The 23,693-nt window shown below is 41.0% G+C and overlaps 1 long non-coding RNA gene across 1 annotated transcript in view; it reads right to left on the reverse strand.

Moving 5' to 3' along the window:
- Positions 1–4,981: 4,981 nt before the first annotated feature.
- LOC115342998 overlaps positions 4,982–23,693 on the reverse strand; it is a 30,135-nt gene continuing 11,423 nt past the window's right edge. The window contains exons 2-3 of the long non-coding RNA XR_003923973.1: positions 9,648–9,734; positions 4,982–7,176 (exon numbers count right to left, since the gene is read on the reverse strand). This is a non-coding gene — a long non-coding RNA (uncharacterized LOC115342998). The remainder of the gene's footprint in view (positions 7,177–9,647; positions 9,735–23,693) is intronic.

A 23,693-nucleotide genomic window follows, 5' to 3' on the forward strand; every position in this document is an offset into this window, starting at 1 on the left:
CAGAGATTCCCCTGCAACCCGTGGTGAAGACCGTGGTGAGGCAGGCTGTCCCCCTGCAGTCCATGGAGGTCCACGCCGGAGCAGATATCCACCTGCAGCCCGTGGAGGACCCCACGCCGGAGCAGGTGGGTTCCCGAAGGAGGCTGTGACCCCATGGGAACCCCACGCTGGAGCAGGCTCCTGGCAGGAGCTGTGGATCTGTGGAGAGAGGAGCCCATGGAGCAGGTTTTCTGGCAGGACTTGTGACCCCGTGGGGGACCCACGCTGGAGCAGTGTGCTCCTGAAGGACTGCACACCATGGAAAAGGACCCATGCTGGAGCAGTTCGTGAAGAACTGCAGCCCGTGGGAAGGACCCACGTTGGAGAAGTTCGTGGAGGACTGTCTCCCGTGGGTGGGACCCCACGCTGGAGCAGGGGAGGAGTGTGATGAGTCCTCCCCCTGAGGAGGATGAAGCGGCAGAAAATAACGTGTGATGAACTAACCGTAAACCCCATTCCCCGTCCCCCTGTGCCGCTGGGGGGGTTGGTAGAGAATCCGGGAGTAAAGCTGTGCCCGGGAAGAAGGGAGGGGTGGAGGGAAGGTGTTCTGAGATTTGGTTTTATTTCTCATTACCCTACTCTGGTTGATTTGTAATAAAGTGAGTTATTTTTCCCCAAGCTCAGACTGTTTTGCCTGTGACGGTAATTGGTAAGTGATCTCTCCTGTCCTTATCTCGACCCACAAGCTCTTTGTTATATCTTCTCTCCCCTGTCCAGCTGAGGAGGGGGAGTGATAGAATGGCTTTGGTGGGCACCTGGCAACCAGCCAGGGTCAACCCATCACATAACCATACAGAATATTTATGGACATAGAGGTGAAAGCGGTTTATCCAAACTGAAAACATAGTCAGTATAACAATATTATTGAAATAATAAATACAATAAAAAGCCTTTGGATGGAAATTATCAACATCTTACATACTTGCCCCAGAAGCGGGGAAGATATTTCTTGCTCTTTGATCCAGGACCTTTAAGAGCTCTGGTGTGACATCTTTCCGTTCTGTCCAAGGCACCCTTCCTGATGTCTAGGGGAACATCACCACAGGCCACAGCAGATGTACAATAATTCAGACCTATGGCATCAAACTTAAGATGTCAAAATAAAGGAAACCCTAGAGGCCATCTGGTCTCTCCTTCTGCCCCAAGGCAGAAGTCTGTGATGTCAGAGATGTCTGTGCCCATCCTGCCAGGAGTTTGTCTAGCCTGCTCTTGAAGACCTCCAGCCTTTCCATGTGGCATTCTACGTGCCAAGGCCCTGAAGGCATCAGTGGCCTGAACGGCCCTGACCAGCCTCCCCTGGCATAACCCCCATGCCTGCCCTTGGGCCCAGGACCCTTATTTCAGCCCAGCCCAGGGCCATCAGTCCCTGTCCCAGCAATGCTGTAGAATGCCAGGCTCTAGCTCCACTACAGTCCTGCTTTGCTCGACCATGGGCCCTCCTGATCCCAGACTGCTAACTAACTGCTTGACTTGACCTTGGAGCTGCCTCATCACCAGGAACTTGCCTGATGATGTGGGCTCAGGGCTGCCTCCCCTGGCCTGCCTGATCCCTTGCTGGGGGCAGTGGCACAGGGCCTGGCTGGTGGGTCTCTGCCCTGCCAGCTGTGGCATTGCATGTGGCTCCTAGCTTCCCACCCTGAGGGAGCAGCTGGCCTCTGCTGCACTCTGAGCTACCATTGCCCCTGAGCAATCTGTTGCAGTGCTTCACTGCAGAAAAGTTTGTCCTGCTCCCAGCTTAAATCTTCCCTGCTGCATTTTAACCTACTGACTCATTTTCTATTCTCCATGAACTTGGAGAGCATCACTTCCCTTTTTTCTTTGCAGTTGTGTTTTAAAGATGTGAAGACAATTACTATGTCACCTTTGATATTCTATTTTCTATGGTAAACAACCTGAAATTGCTCAATCCTGCCTGTGTGTTGTGTTTCATACAATTTTAGTTACTCTAATCTGGAGTCTTCAGCTGATACTCATCTTTCTTGAAATATGATGCCCAAAACTGGACAAAACACTCCAGCTGAGACCTTACCAATGCTAAGAATAACAGAAGGATTACATCATCTGTCTATAAATGATACCCTGTTTATATTTCTCAGTACAATGTTTTTCTCTTTTGCAACAGAACAGTGTTGTTAACTGATATTGAACTTGAATTTCACAATAGTCCTCAAAACTTTCTGCAACAGTATGAGCTATCCAGTTATTCCTTATGTTGTGAACATTGTTGCTGAATCCTGACTCTCTGTAGAATTTTGCACATTCCCTTATTGAATGGCTATCTTTTTTCCACAAGATTTCTCTAATTTGTTAAAATACGTTAAGGGAATTTTTAATCTAGGTGTCATCCTCTAGGTCCTTGGAATGAGAAACTGCTCCCTTTAATCTACCAACATGTAGCTGCCTCTACACACTTCCTCTATCAAATATTTTCCCTTCCTATCAGCAAAGTAATTAATAACACAGACATTTCAATTGTCATTTTGATTCAATGTTAACACCATAGTGTGATGAGTAAGTTTTGTCAGAACACACTGTAAGAAACATTCAGTGTATTATATCTAGTATACTGCTTGGTTATTCCAGTTTAGGGTTGCTGCTGCACTGGATTGGCTTCAGAACATGGCAGTGAGGTGATGGAGAAACAGGTTCACAGTAAACCTTGTAATTAATTGTACATACTGTGCTTCTATAAATTTTATTTATATTATTATTGAATATTATTTTTGTCAATTTGAAGGATTCCCTGATGTTTAAAAAAATGCCAGAATCTTGTGCCTGTGAAAATGATGAGCTTTGGTTATCTTTCTGGTGAATTAGTTAAAACATGGGCCTGGTGCTACAGTCCGTTTAAAATGGAATCTCAGCTGGGTTAGATATGCAATTGATGTAAATCAGCACAACTCCATTTACCCTAGCTAGGAAGCTGACCTGTATTCTCAGTTTAGACACTAGGAACTTTCTCAAACTGATCTTATCAGAGGCCTAAGTATTTTTTACTCTTTTTAGACCTTAACCTAAAGCATTTGAAATAATTAGGAAACTTACTATTTATTTAATAGTAGGCTTGGGATTATTTCCTTTAAAAACCAAATAACAGTGCTGAATACGTATCATTATCTGCTCCCTGAAACAATATAGGAAATGATGGAAAATAAGCATGTCTTAGATATGTCTCCTTAGGCCTGGGACTACATCAAAGGATGCAAGTAACAGCTTAAAGGCAAAATGTTGTGTTCATCTTAAATTATTCAGTAGAAGTAAAGAGCAATAAAGCATCAATATCATCATCTTCACCTTAATTATCATATCTGAGAAAAACAATTATTAATGTAAAGTGGACCTTAATCATGGAAAAGCATTTATCCTCTAAGACAGGGTTCTCCTAACCTGTTTTATAGGATGGGAACTATGCTTCACTTTTTCTCATCTAGCTCCAACACAGTCTTTACTTGGAAAGTCTGTTTTTCAATCTTCCATTTCATTTCAATATTTCTCAGCTAAAGTTCTCAAGCAATCATTTTTACTTCCACTTATGGAACAGCCATGTAAATCCTTCAATGATATCCTTCTCCTCATATTTCCTTAAACGTTTGGGCAAATACTTACAAAATCTTTCTCAGCATCTGTGTCATATCTCTTTTACAGAAAACAAATTATAAATCAATCACCTAAAAATCACTGACTTCAATTTTGCCCAGCCTGGTACTGAAAGTGACTGGAGATCTTTTCCTACATCATGACTGTTTGTTGTCTTATGAGAAATGAATTTAGTGATCTCACTCTGCTTTCTAGTGAATACGTTAGCATAATTTATGACTCCCACAGCAGAGAAGGCTGAAAATATAGAGACTGGAAAACAGATTTTTCTTTTTCTACTATGAGTCATCTTGGATTACAACTGAGGGACATTGCCTGGCTTAGGCCAGGGAAGCTTGAACTCTTGGTGTCTGTGCTTCTCCATATGGAGAGACATAAAGGAGCTATATAGGAGATTTTCTCTAAGGCAATTGCTACATCCTCTGTCCTTCTCCAACGCTTAAATTGCCAATATTGACTTTGAAATCAGATGTGTTGTAATGCTTCTTATATCATGGGACTGGCTGTCTTGTAAGCTCTGTGAGTCCCGCCTCAGGTGGACGAGGGTCTCCTTCTCAGGGCTGAATTAGGCTAAGGTGACCTGCTATCTTGGTCATACAGAGGATGACCTGACATGCAGAGACTGTCCTGGCTTTTGAGTAAAACCTATTGCATTTTTTCTTCCCCCTATTTGGCTTCTGTCAAGATGTTGGATTTTCTCCCTTTCCTTCTCTTCAGTTTGATTTCCAGAGCTATGACTTATTCACAGCTTCATTTCCAGTTTCATTCGCAGAGGTGGAAGTGGTGGCCTCAGTCTTAGCACTTGTGTCAGAACACATGAAAGAAGCTTGCTGACCTAAAATAAGCTGTTTCTGTGCTCAGTATCTCTTACTGAATCTCTCACTTTCACTCACAAGTCTAATCCCCATTCTGAGTCCAGTAGTTGTAATCTCCCTTAGTTTATTTCCTGTTTCTTTGCCTTTTTCTTGCACCAAAAGTGTCAGCCCTTTTGTTACGGTGGACCTACCTTTACAAGGTTCAGTGCTGGCTTCTTGCTTTCTGTCCCATCTGATCTCCTCTGAAGAGGAGTGTGACCTACGCTATTATGTTGTGAGCTTAGTGAGCACTACAGTATGTATGGGATAGACCTTTAAAAAGACTGGCTTCTAAATGTTCTTCAATTGATATTAGGTACCTTAGGCTCAAAATGCAGGCTGTTTCTAAAGATTTCCAGAGTCTGATATTAAAGAAATATCTCATTTCTTTAACAAGAAAGTCAGGAAGGTAGATCTGTTTTTAAATATTTGATTTAGTGTTTGGATTATGTTTCTGCACGAGAACCAGAGGATGAAACTGAAAACAACTGTTTACAGTCTTGAAATTTATTCATCTACTTTTGCTGTTCAATGTGATTAAAAGTGAAACGAATGGAAAAGAAATGGTTATAACAATCTCCCAGGTGATTACTAGCAGGCAAAATAGGTCTTGGAAAGTGTTAGCTCAAAAACAGTAAAAGAAAAAACACTTCTGGAGTTGAATTCCTACTGTGCAGAATGCTAATGAAACTCGTGGATCAAGAAATCATGCCAAGAAAGCTGTATTAACTTCTTAAAGATTTGTAAGCTACACTGAAAAATGACAAAAGATGACATCCCAAAAGCTTGAGCTCCTCCAGGCCTTGAACATCTATGTTTCTACACTTGAAAAATTACCACCCCATATGACATTACTACCTGTATTCTTTGCTCTGCTTAGTGGAAATTCCTCAGTAGAAGTCCAGTAATTCCCGCCTTGCTGTTCTCAAGTCAATTAGCTCCTTTTCCTCTACAATTCCACCCCCTATTCTTATTTCACTTCCCAACCCTTTGCAAGTCTTCGTCCTAAAATACCTCCCTGAACTCTTAAACATACAGTTCACCACAAAACTGTCCTGTATCTGATAATTTCCTCCCATTCCATGACCAATGTCCACACAGGTATCTCACCTTTTCATAATTTTCCCACCTTAACACCACCCTCTCCGCCACTGTCCTCTGCATATTAAGATGTTCCTGCTCCATGCTCATCCTTACTCTAGTTATCTCCCTCCCCACCTGCCTGCCCATCCACCGGTCCTCTCTCCCCATTTCCAAGCTCTTCCCCATTTTCCATCATTACCAGAGGCTGAGGTTTTCTCCATGGAGCTTGGCCAGTGTTAAGGAGAGGAACCACTGGACCTGATTCTAGAAGCACCTCTGTGATACGGGCTGTAGTCTACTGGCAGGAGCAAGGCTTTTCTTTCCCTGCATCCCTGTGTGAATCACAAACACCCTGATCCTATCAGCTGTGCATTGCCCAAGGAAGGGTGAGGCTGGGAGCTTGGACAGGTCACTAGGGCTCCAGAAAATAGCTGTTCGCAATCATGCTAGAGATCAGCAAAGAAGAGTGTTTGAACCCTTCAGGGTGGTCACCTCGAAACATTGTTGTGACTCTGGAGATAGGCAAGGTACTGGTTATACATAGTCTACGCTGCAGAATGCCTAAAGGTAACATGGGGTGTGTAAATGTAGTGGGGCAAAAGGGGCACTGCATGCAGTTTTTCAGGGAACTTGCAAACACATTTATACAAATAGAGTGGCTCCTGGTTCGGGGAGCTCTGTGTCTGGGACACAAAGGCTCCACTGGGATCAAGGCAGTTGGGAAAAAAGCGAGAACAGCCTGCAAGTGTATTTCTCAGCAAAGATGTGAACCTGTGTGTGACTGTCTGAGGGGACAGCAGCACAATATGAGTCGAATGTCCAACTGGGCTGTCAGCTTCTAGAATTGTATATTTAAGTTAGGGCCTGTTTTATGTTAAAATATATATTCCCAATGTTTGTGTATCCCCCAAATCCCCTGTTTAAAATCATGATTCAAGTGGAATGATTTTAGGCAGACAGCCTAAAAACAATAACTCCAGGAGGTCATCTGAGCTCTGAAACGTAAAAGATTTACAAGGGAAGGCAGGGTCATGGTAAGGCCTGGTTCCTATCCATTTACCCTGAAATGATACATAATATTAGTCCGAAACCAACAAATAAGTATGCTACAAATAGTTCCCATGGACTGCGTATCGCCTTTGTAAATTGTTTGGATGCTTTAGTCAAAAACCTTCAAATGCAAAACACCTTAAAGGATGAAGAGTATAGAGTCAAGAACAGTACATACCTTCTGAATTATGTGCTGTCAGTATGTAACACAATAGATACAAATTTATTGATGTAGATATAAACTAGATATCTGGCAAAAGACTGCTGTAAATAGTAATAATGTACTACCCCGAAAAAGGGATCATTCAGTAATTAGAGCAGAACAACTACAGAAATTGTACATTTTTGTAATTATTACAGTAGGAAAATTTGAAAGCTTTTATATCAGAATATTATCATTCTTGCAATCTTCCTTCAAGTTTATGGGAGGCTGGTGCCTTCGTTTCAGGTGACAGGAACTGTGCTCTATGTAGACTGCAGTGAGGTTGCTCCAGAGGTGAATCCTAAATAACTTCCAGCGGAAGTTGGCAATACTTCTTTATGTGGCTTTAGCCTACAAATGAAATGGAAATGGTTATTTTATTTCTATATACAAAGTTTTTCTCCCTTCCTGGTGCTTTTGTCTAAAATTGCATCTTGCCATATCTTTGAACGTCAGGAAGTGCAGGGGAGATAGCCTGCTGCTTATGGAAGTGAAACAACGTGAACATACAACTCTCTTCTTTCAAGCAGTTCTTTTTTTCACAGATATAAGAAGCTAAATAATGTTACTAAATTGTCGTTCACCAAAGCGTACTGGTTATTTGGGTTTAGCTAGCTGAAGTCTGTGCTGAACTGGTTGCAGGCTTGCTGAGGATTCTTGATGGAGTTCTCGTGCTCAGTTATATGTTCTGCTATGTAACTGTTTCAAGCAGTGAATAGGCTTTATATGTCCCAGAGACATTTGTTGCTGACCAATTAGCACTAATAATATTATTTTCTCTTTCCTGTTGATGTTAGAGTAGGCTTTTGTGCTTGAATGTGGTGGCAAGAGGATGGGAATCTTAATTACTGAGGGCTGGATCATGCTGCCTTGTAGGAAACTCTGTGGGAGGAATACAAAAAAGAGCGAGATTCCTCCATTGGAAAAGCAGTAGTAGAAGGCCAACTTCTCCTTCCCCCTGCACAGAAGGTGCAGGGAACCCTGCCTCTAACACTTGTAAACAATTCGCAAGAGACACTGGCCTCAGCAGCAGTTGGACTTTGTTCTCTTCAGGTTGGTGAAGAACTGTTTAATAACAGGGCACAGGAGCTTGGTACAAATTAAAACCAGAAGACTGGTTTTACCTTCTTTGTAGACTCCCCATAGCACCTGGGAAATGAACAGCTATCTCTGGGCTTCCTCACCTTCAGGATTCTCAGAAACCATTTGAGAGTCATCTAAAAATATTCACCCTGACTGCATATACATAATTAATTTTATCTCGATACACATATTTATTTTTAAACTTACTGCTAGCTAAGCTGGCTTTAACAGGTAGTTAATTTTAAATCATTTTTTGTGTGCTGTAATAAGACAGAATATAACAACAAAAACATCATGTGTCATTCTGTTTTCCCTTTAAGACATTTTGTGGAACAGCATTGCCCCAGGGTTGAAAAAACCCACAGCAATAATCTGTAACTATTGGACAAACTGTCAGGGGAGCTTAATAGCATTTATATCACTGCTGAGAGGGTACAAATGCAATAGAACATGGGCACAGTAACTTTTTTTCTGCAGACTGCTAAGAGCAGAAACAAAGCTTATGGAGAATGAATTAAATCAATCTGAGAAACTGCAAATGTAGACACTTATTCCTTGAGAAAATTAAATTAAACAAGTTTTATTGGGTTTTGATTAAATAATCCACATGATTTTTGTTATGATTCATATTTATATTTTATTATTCTTTGCCATAATTTCTTACTATGCAGAATAGTTCATAAACATTGTTTAATAGGAATGTATTTAATTACAGAGAAACATGAATTCTTGATTTAGCATAGCACAGTAATTCTATGATAAAAACAAAAGCTTAATAATGATGAGAGGATCAACATGTGCAAAGGAAGTGTCTCTCAGAAAGCTGCTGTGCTGTAACCACATTATCACTAACGGAAACAAGTCAGCAGGAGGTTGTTATGGACATGCACACAGCTAGCATTAGGAAAACTCTACTTACGCTCCTTCCTCCCCCAATTTGCTCCTAGTGGTTCACCCTTCTTTAATCCCTGTTTTGATAAGAAAGTGAGCAGAGAAGAGGGGCTGACTTCTGCTTCATGGGTTTGAGCACTGGGATCATTTGACAGAAACAAAGTAAAAGCAAACTGCCTTGGCAGTGGAGGCATGCTGTGTTTGTATCCTGTCTTTTGGAAAGAACAAATAGTCTGTGAGAGATACGGGAGAAAGACAATGCAGAGCAGCTTGCTGGTTTTGTATCACCATATCCTTAAATAGAGAGGGGAGACCTGAATGTTTATTATTTCCCTATTTGTAGCCATAGCCAAGGGAAACAATAGCCTTGCACATACAGCCTTGCATATGTTGTTTGCTCTTGGACCTTAGCAGCGTGCAATATGTATGTAGGTGGAAAGTTCTGAACACTGAATACATTTTTGAAACTCAGATGTTCCCATCTTCATCCCGTCTTCACCTTTCAGCAAGCCTGGGAGGTCTAAATCAATTATTTACTTTAAGTTCCCTGCTTGATCTTGGGTTTTTGCCATCCAATTTGACAATCCAAGGGCAGCAAGATTCACTAGGGTGTCTCCTTCAGGCTGCAAATTTTTTGTTCCCTAATTCTCTGGTGCAGGTAGGATGACACAGGGATGGCATGTGGCCTTGGCTGAAGCAAAGTATGCTCTCACTCATCCTAAATGACCCCTGAGCCTTTCTAGCCACCCGCTGCAACACTGGCTGCTCTGACACTTGGCAGGAAAAGAAAAAAATGACAGCTATGGCCTGGTTGCTGGATTTTCTTATTTCATGGCCCCTAGGCTTACCTGAGTGGCAGGAGGGAGCCTGTTTATCACAGTTCATTTGGATCCCGTCTGTTGTTCCTCCCCTCCAGTTCTCCTGAAAACTCCATGCTTCAAAGAGAAACAGATAATAAAGCAGCAAGAGTGAGTAGTTTTCCCTCTCCCCTCTCTATGACCCAGCCAGCATCCAGCAGAGAAGTTGCTATACACCTACAGCAGGGAAGGGACACTGGCTGACAGCCTCAGGCATACCCTGCATCTACTTCCCAGCTAGCTGGGGAGGAAGCAGAAGAGGCATTGTGCGACAGGTTGCCAGCTACAGCGATAACAACTGATACTATCAAAAGCTTCCATGTTTTCAACTCATCATCAAATAGACATTTTTCTTAAGTCAAATTGGCACCACAGGGACTACGAGTCAGCAGCAAGGTGAAGGCACGGCACCTCTGACATGCTGGTGTGCAAACGCATGTTTCCTTTCTGGCCTTGGCTTCAGAAGTTGGGGAGCAAAGAATGGAGGTCAACACAAGATGGAGGAAGGAGATCCAGTGGATAAGCTGTGGATAAAAGATGACATTCTGGATCTTCATACCAGTTCTGTGCACCCACCTCACACTCGCAACCGGTCCCTGCCTTTCAGCCTCTCCCTTCTGCCCTCTGTGGAGTCCTCGCTCCCCTTATCTGTATCCCTCTGTGTCAGGGAGGAGACTGCAGCATCCTATGGCACCTGCCCAGGTGTTCCTGGGCACGGAAAAGGGCAAAACAGCCCACTGGAATATTTTTCCATAGAAGGGTCTTTGTGTGATGGTGTTACATTGCAGAGTTACAAGGTTATATGGCAGCTTGGGAGAGCACATTCCTGGGAGGAAATTTACTTTGAGGACATCTGTGGACCATATATCACCCGCTCAAAGAATCCACAGAGACTTAGCCACCAAAATCTTTGCTGTAATTTCTTCTTGGTCTACTTGGCACATGGTCGGGAGGTGCAAGAGCCCAAACCATGAGTGCGGTGAAGCCTCCACAATCACTGACACAACTGGTAGGAGCACTGCCATGCACTGGGCCACAGTAGGTGAAAACACATTGGTCTTCAAAAATCAGCTGTGTGCCCGTGTGGTATCAGTCCTAATGTATTTGTTCTGGTTGCTCCAATAGTCCTCTTCCCCTACCACAGCTCACATTAAGACATTATTTACTGACAGCATTACAGTAGAGCCAAGGGATTGTTGATCCTCTGGTGTCAGAAGTTCAGCAAGTACAACAGAGGAGGCCACAAGATTGTAAGTAGAACTCAGACATCCATCTGTGTTTTCTCTTTCACAGAGGTTTAAGCTAACATGATTCCTCTCATATTTTCCACAGGTTAAGTGCAAACATGAAGAATTACTTTGGTGTGGTTGTTGTGCTGCAACTTACTAAATCACAGCAATTCAGTCATGAATCTTAAGGCAGATGGTGATGTACATCCAGTTGGTGTTGACGCTAGGTTTTAGAGCAAGCAGTTAGATCCATGATTAGCAATTTAATAACAAAAAGAAATAGTCAGCAGAACTTCCACTCCATTAAAAAAGAAAAAGTGGCTGTTTTAAATGTTGCTGAGCGCATAATCTTTCTGAGACCAGTATCTTGACTTTAGACACACAGAATGAGCCAGAAAGCCTGTGAAGGTGGTGCTCAGAGACTGGCTCAGACAGTGAGGAATGTGGAGCATGCGAATTCGCCAAGGCTGTGCCTTGACACAGCTCAGCAACTGAGAGCTGCTGCGAAACTTCTCCGAGGCTTCCCAGCAGGTTAGAGGTGCTGCTACAATTACCTTAGAGGGCTTACTGCTTGATGGAAACCTAAAAACATTTCTTACATATATCTGAGCCTTTGTGAAAGCCTCATAAGGTCCAAGTGTGCAACTGGTGCCCTGACGAAGGCTTGGACCTTGATTTGTGATGAGGTCTGTCTGAGTGCTGCCTTGTGCAGAGACCTCACTGCAAAGCATCCCTTGAAACTGGCCCAGCAAAGTACATGTGCTGAGCCAGAAATCTCACACAGGCAGATGTCTTTGTGCAACTCCAGTGAGCTAAAGGAGGTTAAACAGGGGTAAAACTGAGGTAGTGACGATGGAAGCACAGCTGCATTTTTTTTGCTAAAAGTTTTAGAGGTTTTTTTCTCTCCTTGCTGTGGCTTTGGTAAAGCTAATTTACCTGTTCTAGCCATGATTTCTTGTGTTTTAACTGGGAACTTGCTGGTTGGGGGAATCTTTAAGAAGAACAGGATAGTTTTGTAAGTCCTTTGTTACCAGTAGGTTGGGGGGAACCCAAGGCTGGGAACCCAGTCTGCTTTCCCTCTTTTGTAGGAAAAGCTTTCAGCTGCTTTTTTGTCTACCCCACTCAGAAATTTGAAAAGAAACATGAGGGTAAGGTAAATTCCTCTTCTACCTTTGTAGAACCCTCTGTGGGATTGTCCTGAGTGGTTTGGGCGGCCCACACTGCCAAACCTGTGAGCTAAGTGCAGCATCCACTCATGTGCGTACTGTGTGATGAATGCCATTGGCAAATGTTACATTCCTGGCTCTTATTCTCCCATTGTGCAGCTTGGTCAGTCCCCTGCCCATAAACAGAAATCTGCCAGTTTGGATAACCATCTCTTGGTTTGGTCTGCTTCAAGTATTTTTTTTGGTATCACCAATATAAAGAGACCAGAGAGCTACAAAGAGCAATACATAATGAAAGATGGAGATGCTGTGTGTACATCTACATCTGTACATAAATTTAGCTAATATCTAAATTAGCAAAATATCTAAAGGATCTAAATTTTGCTTTAGCTTTTAATTCTTTTCAATTCCTTTAGTCCTTTAACATGTAACTAGAACTCTGATAATGCTGCATCAGTATACTGTAAAGTGGAAAACCCCAACTCCATTTTAATAGAATCCATACTGAAAATCAGAAAATAAGATTAAAGGTTATGTTTTTGACTTCTGGGCTTTATCAGGCTCTAGGAAAAATTTTACATTTTCAGCTGAAGAGAAGAGAAACTGGGAAGCCAGAGGAAAAAAGACAAAGAAAGATGAAAGCAGTTGGGAAAGAAGAGGAGGAGGTGAATGAGGAAAAAAGGGGTGGAGGAAGTATGAAAGGGTCAGGTGGCTTACTAGGAAGGCAAAAAAAGGATCAAAGGGTAGGAAGCCAAGTACTAGAAGAAATAATTATAATTTTCAGCAGCTGGGGAGAAAACTACAATAGAGAAGTCTTCATGGTGCACAGTTGGAAAGGGAAACTGAAAGGTACTATATCAAAAAATGATATTAAAACAGAACTTGTGGGGGAAACAGCAGAGAAGAGCAAAGAAAAGTGGCTGCTAAATGGAGAAGCACACTGTCATTTGTATCAAGGGATGGTGGCACAAAACTAGTAATAGCTTCAGCTGTTCTGTGAGAGGTGTTGGAAATCCTTTTGCAGTGGTGCAAAGGGAAATGTACTTTCAGTATTATGTTCAGCTGAGGCTCTTCAGCAAACTGGTGGAAGCAATTAGCATAGATCATCAGTTTAGCATTCTTTGAATACCGTCTGCTGGACCTCTTTTTGCCTAAAATGATATTTACAAACATTTCTTTCAAACCATTAAGTTACAAATCAAGAAATTAATAAGAAAATCCTGGTAAATATGATCCTACTTTTAAGGTCTTGAGCTTGGTGGCCGGGCCTGAATGATGAACTTCAGGTGGGAATGGGATGACCTTCCAGAAGGTAATCAGGAAGGAATGGGAGAAAATTAGAGTGACTTTTCTCATTTTCTGAGTCTAGTTTTTTCTGTACCAGCTTTTGTTGCAGTCTTTTTCTGTAGGTAGTGGAGAGATTTGGGCTTTTTATCATGGTTCCTGCAGTGGAATCCGTATTTTCCTTAGATTCCTTGCATATTTATGCTGAAAATGATAAGCAAAACCACATTCTATGCATAAGTTTTCTTTTGCTTACAACTTTTCTTTTTTTCTACTCTATTTTGCAGAGTTATTTCTGCATTCTTTACTATGTGACAATCTTTTGTGAGGGTATTATCCCCATATTGTCTCAACAAATGATCAAGATTTTTAGCACCTGTTCTAGATTTGGTTCGAACCAAGAACATGGCAGAGCAAAATAAGGTTGTCCTCCTTCTAATTTCTATGATGAAAGTAAGAAAAAAATCCAGAAAAATTGGGCATAGACACAATGTTTTCTCTGGAGAAAAGAAAGAGGGTGCCAAGAGAGAAAATGTATTGTTTTAAAATAGGCTCTGTTCACTAAATCATAATTACTGATGAGATTCTAGCCTGTTTTCAATGGACTGAATAACAATATTAATATTTGCAGTTTTCATGCCATTAATGTAAATGGCAGAAGACCTCCAGTTCACCCTCCCTCCCCGCAGTGTTTTGTCCACTAACGAGGGAAATATGTAAGGGATGATACATCAGCAGAGAAATACAGAAATCAGCCTCAGTCCCAAAATACTGAAAATTTGATGGAATAAATTATCTGGCATGCAGGCTGCAGAAAGGCCTCAGAGGTAGTAAAAAAAAAAAAAGTCAGTGGTATTGTTAAATTTTGAACCAGATCCTTTAGCATCTCCACAGGACTTTCTTCTAAGGGTGTGACTTAGTTTTGAACATAACCCAATGTAATGAAATGTCAGCAGAATGTGCTTCATGGGAAAGCATAGTTGCTTGAGATACTTAAAAGAAAACTGATTAAAGTGGAAAAAACTGGTGGAGAATCATGCATCCTGAAAGGGAGATGGAAATAATAGTCTGACCCCTTGTACTTCTAAAAACCCTCATACTATTCTGATGGTAAATATGGGCAATAAAATGGGAGGAATTTATGTGCATGTGCAGGAGGTGGTACTCCCCTCCAGTGATGACTCTAATAACTTTTACCTGGTGGGCATCTCAGCAGAGTAATTTGTAGAAGACTTGTACATGTGTGTGCATGTAGCACAAAGGAAGTTGAAGAGAACAGTATCACAAAAGTCAAGAACAGAATTGGTTATTTACTATCACAAAAAGAATAAGCAGACAAAATATTTAATGGATATACATTGGCAGACTGAAAAAAAAAAAGGCCATTGCCTTGCAAAGAACCTGTTCATTTTCTCCTTTTGACCCCTTTTTGTGCTCACCTCCAGTTGTCATATGCCTGTCTCAAATCATGAGGTCTCCTGTGCAGATGCATGAATGTACAAGAACTTTGAAATGGGTCCTGCTTAAACAGCATTAGGAAAAAAAAAGCATATGGAAACTTGTTCTAGGGAGCTATTGCATGCTGTAGCAAGTTTCTGTAACATGTTGAGATGGGCATGTGGCAACTGAGGCTGAGCATGAAAAAGCCAAGACTTCTGGCCACCTCCTGCCAGCAGGAAGCAGTAGCTGGAGAGTTTTAACAAGGGCTTCCCAAACAGAAGTGGCAACCAAACATGAAGTTCCCTGAAAGAGTAATCCTGCTGCTTATAGGCATGAATGACCCCTTTGGTGCTGTCATCTTCTTGTGGTCAGGGCTTAAGCCTGGGACCTTATCCATGGGTTTTGTATACTGTTCATGACAGCCTGTAAGTAGGATATTGTGTTTTCAACTCCTTGCTCTACATATATTTTTCTGAAATTTAGGTGTCCCTACTGTCCCACATTTTGCCCAGTATGACTCTTGCCCAGTTTGACTCTTGCCCAGTTTCAAAACTCCTAGAGTTCTGTAGCCAAGACAGGAGTTTCTTACTCTACCATGCTGGGGGAGCAAAGATGTTCTGGGACAGTGGCAAAGACGACTGGGGTTAAAGTGCCACTTTGTTTATGTCCCAAATTAGCCACAGGGCTCCATTCAGTAAGTGGCATTGTAAATGATCAAATTAAAATTACTTCATTCTTACCATGTTATTTTAACGTAACTAAGGTTCAGAAAGACTCTGGAGCTTCTCTTTGATAAGCAAGAAGAAATGCAACATGACTGCAAACTTTGTAGTGAAAATAAAATAAAACCTTGCATTTTCATGACCTTGAAGAGTATCGTAATGAAATTCTTTACTGACTCAGGTACTTATCATAATAAATCCTTAAAGTCCAGAAAGTCTGTCTCCTACCTTTGCCTAAACAAGATGAAACCAAATAAGGTTCTCTTAAAAGTTTTGTATTAAACCTAAATTACAATTCCCTGGAAGAAAGATTAGGGCTTGAAATGGGGCATGGGGGAAGAGGTAGAACAGGGCGGTGCCTGGGGTGCAGCAGGTTGCTGCAGGGCTGGTGGGCTGGGAGAGGAGCCCTGGGGTGCCCTGGTGCAGAGCTGCATGGTGGGGGAGAGAAAGACCACCCCAGCAGGGCAAGACATTTGCTTTGAAGATGAAGTGGTCAAAGGGGCACAAGCTGGGGTCCTGCCTCAGGTGATCCCTGCCAGCACAGAAGCATTGACAAAACCAATTTCTGCTTAAAAGCAGGGAGCCAGAAATTTTAGCAATTGCCTTCAATTGCTAACAAGGGAAAAGGATAGAGTCTAATACTGATACTTAAATAATGGACAAATCTTGCTATATAGCAGTTATTTGCTAGTCAGGAAGGCTACTAAATCACAGCTTTAATTTAGAAAAAGAGCTGATATATTTGAGCACACAGTGAAACTAGAGAATCATGTCATTACAGAGCTCAGCCCTTCTTTTGTCTGCCCTGTGCTTTTTATCACTTTTCTCTTTTGCATCATTTTAAAATGAAAGCCTGGTATCTGTTCTGGCACTGGAAAGGCAATCGAACATGCCTGCACAAAGCCCCTTCCTGTGAGTCCGTCCTCACAGGTCTGAGATGTGGTCCTCCCATTGACTATTGACACTGGCGAAAGGAGTGGTGTCTTCTACTTCTCCTGTAAAGCAGCTATTGCTGTACAAGTAATGACATAATGACCACGGGAGGAAATGACTTGGTGGTGAAAATTGGAAGGAAACTACTGTTGATTGTACTAAAAAAAGAAATGCTGCTGTTGTTCGGAGTATTTAGCCTAGCTGCAGCCAGAGTCTGCTTTTTTCCACCTTTTGCTTTGCAAAAAGTGGTTGGATTTCTTACAGCAAATAGAGGCATTTGTTGTAAAGACAAGTTGTCAGCAGCATAGCTCTGCCCACACCATGCAAGCACCATATATTATGTATATGGGGGAAAGCTATGAAAACATAAGGAATCTGCATATCCACACTTCATGTATTCAGTCTTCATCAAGCCTTTAAAGGAGCATCTCCTCAGGAAAAAACAAGCAAGGCAATTTGTAAGATGCCAATGACAGATAAATTCTTTATTCTGAGTCAGATTAGTTAACTTAGTTGCACCCAGAGTCCATGAAACGCTAGTGAAAAGGCAAGCTTTGGATCAGGTTAAGAGAAGGGGTACAAAGCACTGAAAAGGCATAGCCTTGATAAGGCATAGCACCTATGAATTAAAAGAGCAGTTGTGATGACTAAATCCAAGTCCTGAGCTTTGGACATATACCTGACACGGACATTTCTTTTTTTATTACCACAGACTTCTTTGTGTCTGGAAATCTTTTAAGATTATTATTTGAGAACTATTTCTGAGTGATGAAAGGATGCCAGTGCCTGCCCAACCTGTGGCTAAGCTAACAAGTGCGGAATTCAGTCTTGCCATAGCATTACAGTGTTGTAGCTGTGATGATCCAACCTAAAGACATGAGCAAGGCAAATGGTGTAGCAAAACATGCTACATGTTATTAGGTCAGGTGGTATTACCGGGAAAACCAGACATATTTGGGGGAAAACTGCTTTTTAGGGAAAAGTATTGCAAAGGCCTGAAGGAAGACTTATGCACCCAAAAGCCTATCTGGTGTTTCCCAAATATATCCACTGAACCAATAAATTATATTCCTTGTCTTTGCAGACCATATCTCTTTTTGTGATAGCAGTGTGATTTAAGATACAAGATCTTTGCGTTTTATTCTATTTAGTTCTGCTCATCGTCTGACATGTGGAGCAGCCCATTGCTGTCCCACCTTTAATCTACCACAGGAGAAATGTCAGGTGAGATAATAAGTTATGGTGGGAGGGAGGAGTTTTAGTAAAAGCTCACTGTTTTCTAGCTGTTCTGTCCCTTGTGACCCAACATAGAGCAAGGGCTAGAATACCTTCGAGGTTTTGGTAAAAGTCTGAAGCGGGAGGAGCATTAAGGTAGTGAAAAGCTACTTTGACATTACATATCACTTTCATTTTTTCTTGCCTTCAGATAAGGAATAAACAAAGTGGAAAGGAGGTACATGTAAAAAAGGAATTTTATCTTGCCTCCTTGTTATTTTAACGTGTCTTTTCTCTTTACTTGAAATAAATGGCTTCTGTTAATTCAGTCAGTGGTTAAACATCTAGAACTTTCAAGGCTACCTTAAGACAGTAATCCTTGTGTCTAAAGACAAGCACACCCGAATCCCAAATCTTTCTGGCCATGTCATGAAGACAGTTTAGAAGTAAAAGTTTTGGAAATATTTCCAAACCTTGCCAAGTCCTTCTTTCACACCAAAACCCCCTTTATTCTCTGTGGATGCTTTTCACTTTAGTGTGGTCTTAAATACACAACTTTTCCTTTTATTTTATTTTTTACCTTCTTCCTCAATGACTTATTTACTTCCTCCTCTGAAATGAAAAACCTGGGTGGAGGAAAAAAATGTGTAACTGTATGTGCTCATTAATCCCTGTGATTCTAATTATATGCAGGGCAGGATAATTGTAGTTTGAACTCAAGGCTGGCTGTACAGGTCTCATTGAATTTAAAAATATGTTTCTGACAAATGGTTTTAATTAGATTCAAGTGATGGTGCCACTATTTTGCATACGTAATCTTCATAAGCTATTTGTCCGTGAAGATTAAAAAAAAAAAAAAAAAAGTGTTTTTGAACTTTAAAAGAAGTTTTTATCCCTAGATCCTATGTCCTAAGCGTGGTCAGTGACACATTTTAAATATGCAGTGATGGTGTTTCTTATTTTCAGTCATGATAATGTCAAATTCAGAAATGCTTAAAAGTGATATTGAACTTGTGTTCTCTTTTACTAGCTCTGAAATCTTAGGCTAATGATTCACATTCAGATATTTTAAACTAATGCAGATTTATGGGACTTCAAACACAAAGAGCCATATGCTTCCTCAAGCACCAGAGCACGGAGTGAATAACACTTGAAACACACTCCCCAAAGCGCCTGACACATGCTTTCTTGCACAAAAGAAAAAATTCTGTATGTTAAAATACAGTCACGATTTCAGATCCTTAAAGGCTGCAGAGCGCAAAGACCTGATCCATAGCTCAGTGAAATCGGCGAGGATTTTTCTGTTGATTTCAATCAGTGGTAAAACAAGAAGAGGTGCTTTGTCCAAACTGAAGAGTGGAGAGTGTGTTAAAACAAATCAGCTGAGGAGCCTTATCTTGTATAATTAAAATTAGTAGAAAATGAAAGCTATCTCATTCCTTTCTGTAAAGAAATATTTTAGAGAAAGGATAAAAGGGCAATTAACTTTCAAATTGCTCTCTAAATAGCTGGGGAATTTGGAGGTGTATGAATCTTCCCTGTTCTGTGGATCTTGGGGATCTTTGTCAAACATGATGCTGCCTGTGCAAGTGCTAGCCAGGTCCAGGGGTGATGTTCCCGCATGTGCCTGCCCTTGGCCCCTCCTTTGCTGGACTCCCCTTGCTGCTGATTGCTTTGAGCCGTAGCAGGGACTGAGAAAGAGGGAAGGCAATTTTAAATTGCCTCCCAGCAGGAATTCTGTACTAAAAATCTAGCGGCTACATTCTCATTCTCCATTACTATAATATTGCAGAAAAGATGGAAGAAGCTTTTTTCTTAAATTACAAATGTCTAGTTGCAAAGGAATAAAGCCTCTGAAGAGACCAATTTGGTGCTGAGGCAACTTCTTTCTGTCCTCTGCTCAATAGCAATCTATTTTTAGACAGTTTGGATAAAATTACATTCAGCCTCTTTGGTCTTTGACAGAGGATCAGAGTTTGTTTGAAGACTTTCCGTGTAAGCCTGGCACCTCAGCAATGAACGTGTTTGGTTGCTGAGCTGAGAAATAAGGCGGTTCTGGTAATGGAAGGCTGTGTGTTATTCAATAATCTGCTTTCCCATGCACATAGAGTTCAGCCCTGTAAATCTCCTCATGAATCACCTTCTTGTTTATTTTCCACTCTCCCTCATTAATTCCCTGAATTCCTCAGTGCTGATGTTCGTAATAGGAGGCTATTCAGAAGGTCAAAATACCTCTCACTGGGCACTTATTATTTCTGTTTTGCCTTTGCCACTAGGAAGCAAGAGTGTGATCAGTGGTAGAAAGGTTTGCTCATGTGTTTATTTTTTTTAAGGTAATGGATGCAACTATCCATTTAATGCTTACCTATGACTACAGCTAGAATTAAAACCTACAGATACCTGTTGGTTTTTTTATATATTAAAAAAAAAGGCATCATTTCATTGGATATTCTTTCCACTGCATTGCTAGGGATCCTAATAATTTGGTTATGCCATTCTGAAAACATGTGGGTTTTTTTGTTGCTGTTTTTTGGATTAGTTGAATTATTTTTAATGACTTGGATTGTTATCACCTGTAATAAGAAATAATGAATATTTACAGTAGAGGGAGCAATAGCACCATTACTGCTCTATTTCTCTTTGGCTATCTGTCAGTTGTGTTATAGCTTTATATAGCAGATATATAGAAAAACAACAATTATCTAGATGAAATTATGTGGTCTTTTCCCTCATGATTCATATTAACTATTAAAACAATACTTTATTTTATAAGAAGCAGAACATTTTTCTTAGGGAGTTGTCTTAGAATAGAGCTGGATGAGCTGAACAACAATACTGTTTCCACCTGAAAGAGATCTCCTTTTTCAATCGCTACTTTAAAATTATGCTCTTTATCAGGGATTTTAAATTATAATCAGCGTATTTGGCACCTTCCTTTCAAGGCTTGCAGAATGCTTTAAAACCTTTGTGAGTGTTTGTGCTACCTGTGGTTAACAAGACCCTTCTGGTGTTGCTATGGAAATTGTGTTACAGTATGCACACGCTGGATCCTCTGCACGCTCAAATGGGAGTGGGAGAGGTGACGGTGGTTCAGCATCTCTTTGTTCAACAACACGACCCTTAAGCAGGAGGCAGTCAGAAAAATTAGGAAATTATTTGGGAAAACGCATCTTAATACAGGATGTGTCTTAAGACTTCTATTCAGTGCAATGTGCCTTACAGGCTATTTGTAATATATACATCAGCCTTCCCAGACTGGACTTTAACTGCAGGTCAAATAAAAATCAGTGCTGTTACTGGGCAACCCATTTTCAGTAATCCTTTGGGTGGTCACTTGAGAAAGATTTCTGGATACTACAATATATTTCCTTACATGAAAGAGCCTCTTGAAAAGGAGGAGAAGGACACACGTGGCACTGACATGTCAGCTGAAGTTTTTGTGGGAGGCTGCAGTGGCAGCACACCAGTGTAGGGTTTGAGCTGGTGGCTCTCCAGATGCACAGGTCTGGACTGGAAGTGCAGCTGAGAACAGAAATGTGCCTAAATACTGGTCTGAATTGCAGCTTCTGCACCATCTTCACTTCAGTGCAATTACAGGAAGGATTTTTCTCCTATATGGGTTGGGATTTTTGAACAGATTGTCTCCTGCAACATGTGGTGGCTTATTTAGGGCAGAGATGTGACACATCATGGGAAGTAGTTCAGGTTGGAGGACTAAACTTAGGTGAAAATGGAGGGGTGAGGAATTTGGCCTGAGAGAAAGAAACAAACAAACAAATTTGGATTTTTCCATCATAAAATGGAAGAAAAAAACAACGTTGGCAAATCTGGAATTTTCCTATGGGGAAATTTTGAATTTTGGAAGAGTATTTTTCCTTAAAATGTAATACTTAGATTGAAACTTCCCAGTGAGTTCTGCTGTTCAGGCTGCAAACTATTTCAAACCAGGGAGTGTCTGCACATGCGGTCTTGATAGTACATGGCAAGACAAGACTCTGATCTTGGCTCGGTCTCCAGATATCACAGTAAAAATGAGACATTATAGGCAAAAAGAATGTAGGAATAGAGCTTTTCTCTGGTGATCTGACAATGAATAAATGACAATGAATAAATGTTGATCTCCAGAGTCCTGTCTTTATGAAACCACTCTTCTTACCAGAAATGCACTTTATAATCTCTTTGGAAGGTGATTAGAGGAGGGAAAATAAAAAAGAAAAGGGCCCATGGCTTAGATCATCCTTTTGCCATTCAAGATGAACTGTCAAAACATTGTCATTTGTTGTAACAGACTCATTTAAAAAGCCAAATCACCAATGCATAAATGGCTCTTGTTCATAACATTATTTAAATGGATGATTTTGTTTTATTTAATTTGGACATCATGCCATCTTTGCAGAATTGTGTTGGTGTCACTTCTATTTTCTTGTTAAAGGTTGCTCATCAACAATTCACAGCATCGTCCTTTCATTTCACTTTGATAATCCAGTGTTGCCTCCATACGTGCACACTGACATTCTTTCATTCTGGTATCATAATATCATCTTGATAGAACCATGGAAACATTGTTTTGTCTCCATAATGGTGTTATAATTACCTCATAATGTCTTGAAGCAGTTAGTATTACAATCATATGTTACAAAAAGTATATGTGATGTGTGCATAGCAGTCTGTGCTGTAGCATTTGTTAGGATTGTACTGAAGTTTGTTTGCAGGTCTCCAAAGAGTGGTAGTTTGTAATAAATGTTTACACACTAATTAGTGTTTGGGTACATTTCAGAAAAAAAAAACCCAAACCCTTCCTACCTTGTCATAAGTAATTGCCTTTTTCTGTGTTAACTCAAAAAGAACTGACTTATTAAAGCTATTTTTAACCTAGAGGATGACCGCAAGGTTGACAATTTATGAACCAATTAACTCTCCACTTTTCTTTAGCACTCCTTGAGCATCTCGGAACACTATAAACTGGAACAAGGGCTCCTTGCCACTCCTGGGAGGCAAATAAGTATCACTATAACCATTTTACAGAAGTATAAAAGAGAGGCACAGAACTGTGACTTGCTTGAGGTCATTTTGCAAATCCATAGCAGAATTGTTACAAGATCCAGAGATTCCTGGACATGTATAAGAATGTGGGTGCATGCACACACACAGAGCCACTCATAATATGTGCAAATCACCCAAAGGCTTTATGTATGAAAATATGGTAGTATATAAAATCTTATAAATGGTAAAATACCTTTAAGGCAAAAAAATCCCCAAATCTTTGTGTTCATGTTCAGTGCATTCCTCTTGACCAGACCTACCCTGTTTCTCCCCTGTGGACAGGAAGGCAGAGAAGGGCACAGGACGGGGAGGGAAATTCTGGGTCATCAAGCCCTTCCACCTAGGGCTGACAACTCTGTCACACGGTTGCTGAGTTTTACTGATCAACCCCCAACTTCATTTTTTATTTAGATAATTTGTCTTTCATTAAAATAATACAGAAGAAGATGGGAAAATGAGATTTCTGAAAACATGGGTAGAAGAAAACTGCCAATTGCAGGGAAACAGAAAGCATTGCCCTAAAGAATCAGAAACTGCAAATGAGAGTCAAACCCTGCAGTTCTTCTCTGTTTGAAATCTGGAGGAAGGCCAATGGCAATTTTGATTTAGCTGAGATTATTTCCAAAATGTATAAGGAAGTGACAGCCCTGGATCTCGAACTGTCTTTCTGTTGACTTCTATGAAAATTATACTGGGCTCTGAAGAAGTGTGTGTCTTTGGTTAGGGGGTGGACAGATATAGCAACATCTGTTCGGTAGGCTCAGCTGGAGGTTTCTGAAACCTTTTCATGGACCAATTTCTCTGAGGCTGCAGAAAACTCTTTTCCAGAGGGAGACTTTGGAGTTGACTCCTGTTAGTTGAAAGTTCACAGCAGATTCTGAGTCAGTAGCTCCTCTGTCTGATGTTAGTGTCTAAAAATGTCCACCCACACTGTTACGGACCAAACTATAGCATAGCAAGGAGGCAGCTCCACCACGCCTTGGCAAAGTGTGGCAGATATAGTCA

The sequence above is a fragment of the Aquila chrysaetos genome, chromosome 6 (genome assembly GCF_900496995.4).
Source record: "Aquila chrysaetos chrysaetos chromosome 6, bAquChr1.4, whole genome shotgun sequence".
Lineage (NCBI taxonomy): Eukaryota > Metazoa > Chordata > Aves > Accipitriformes > Accipitridae > Aquila > Aquila chrysaetos.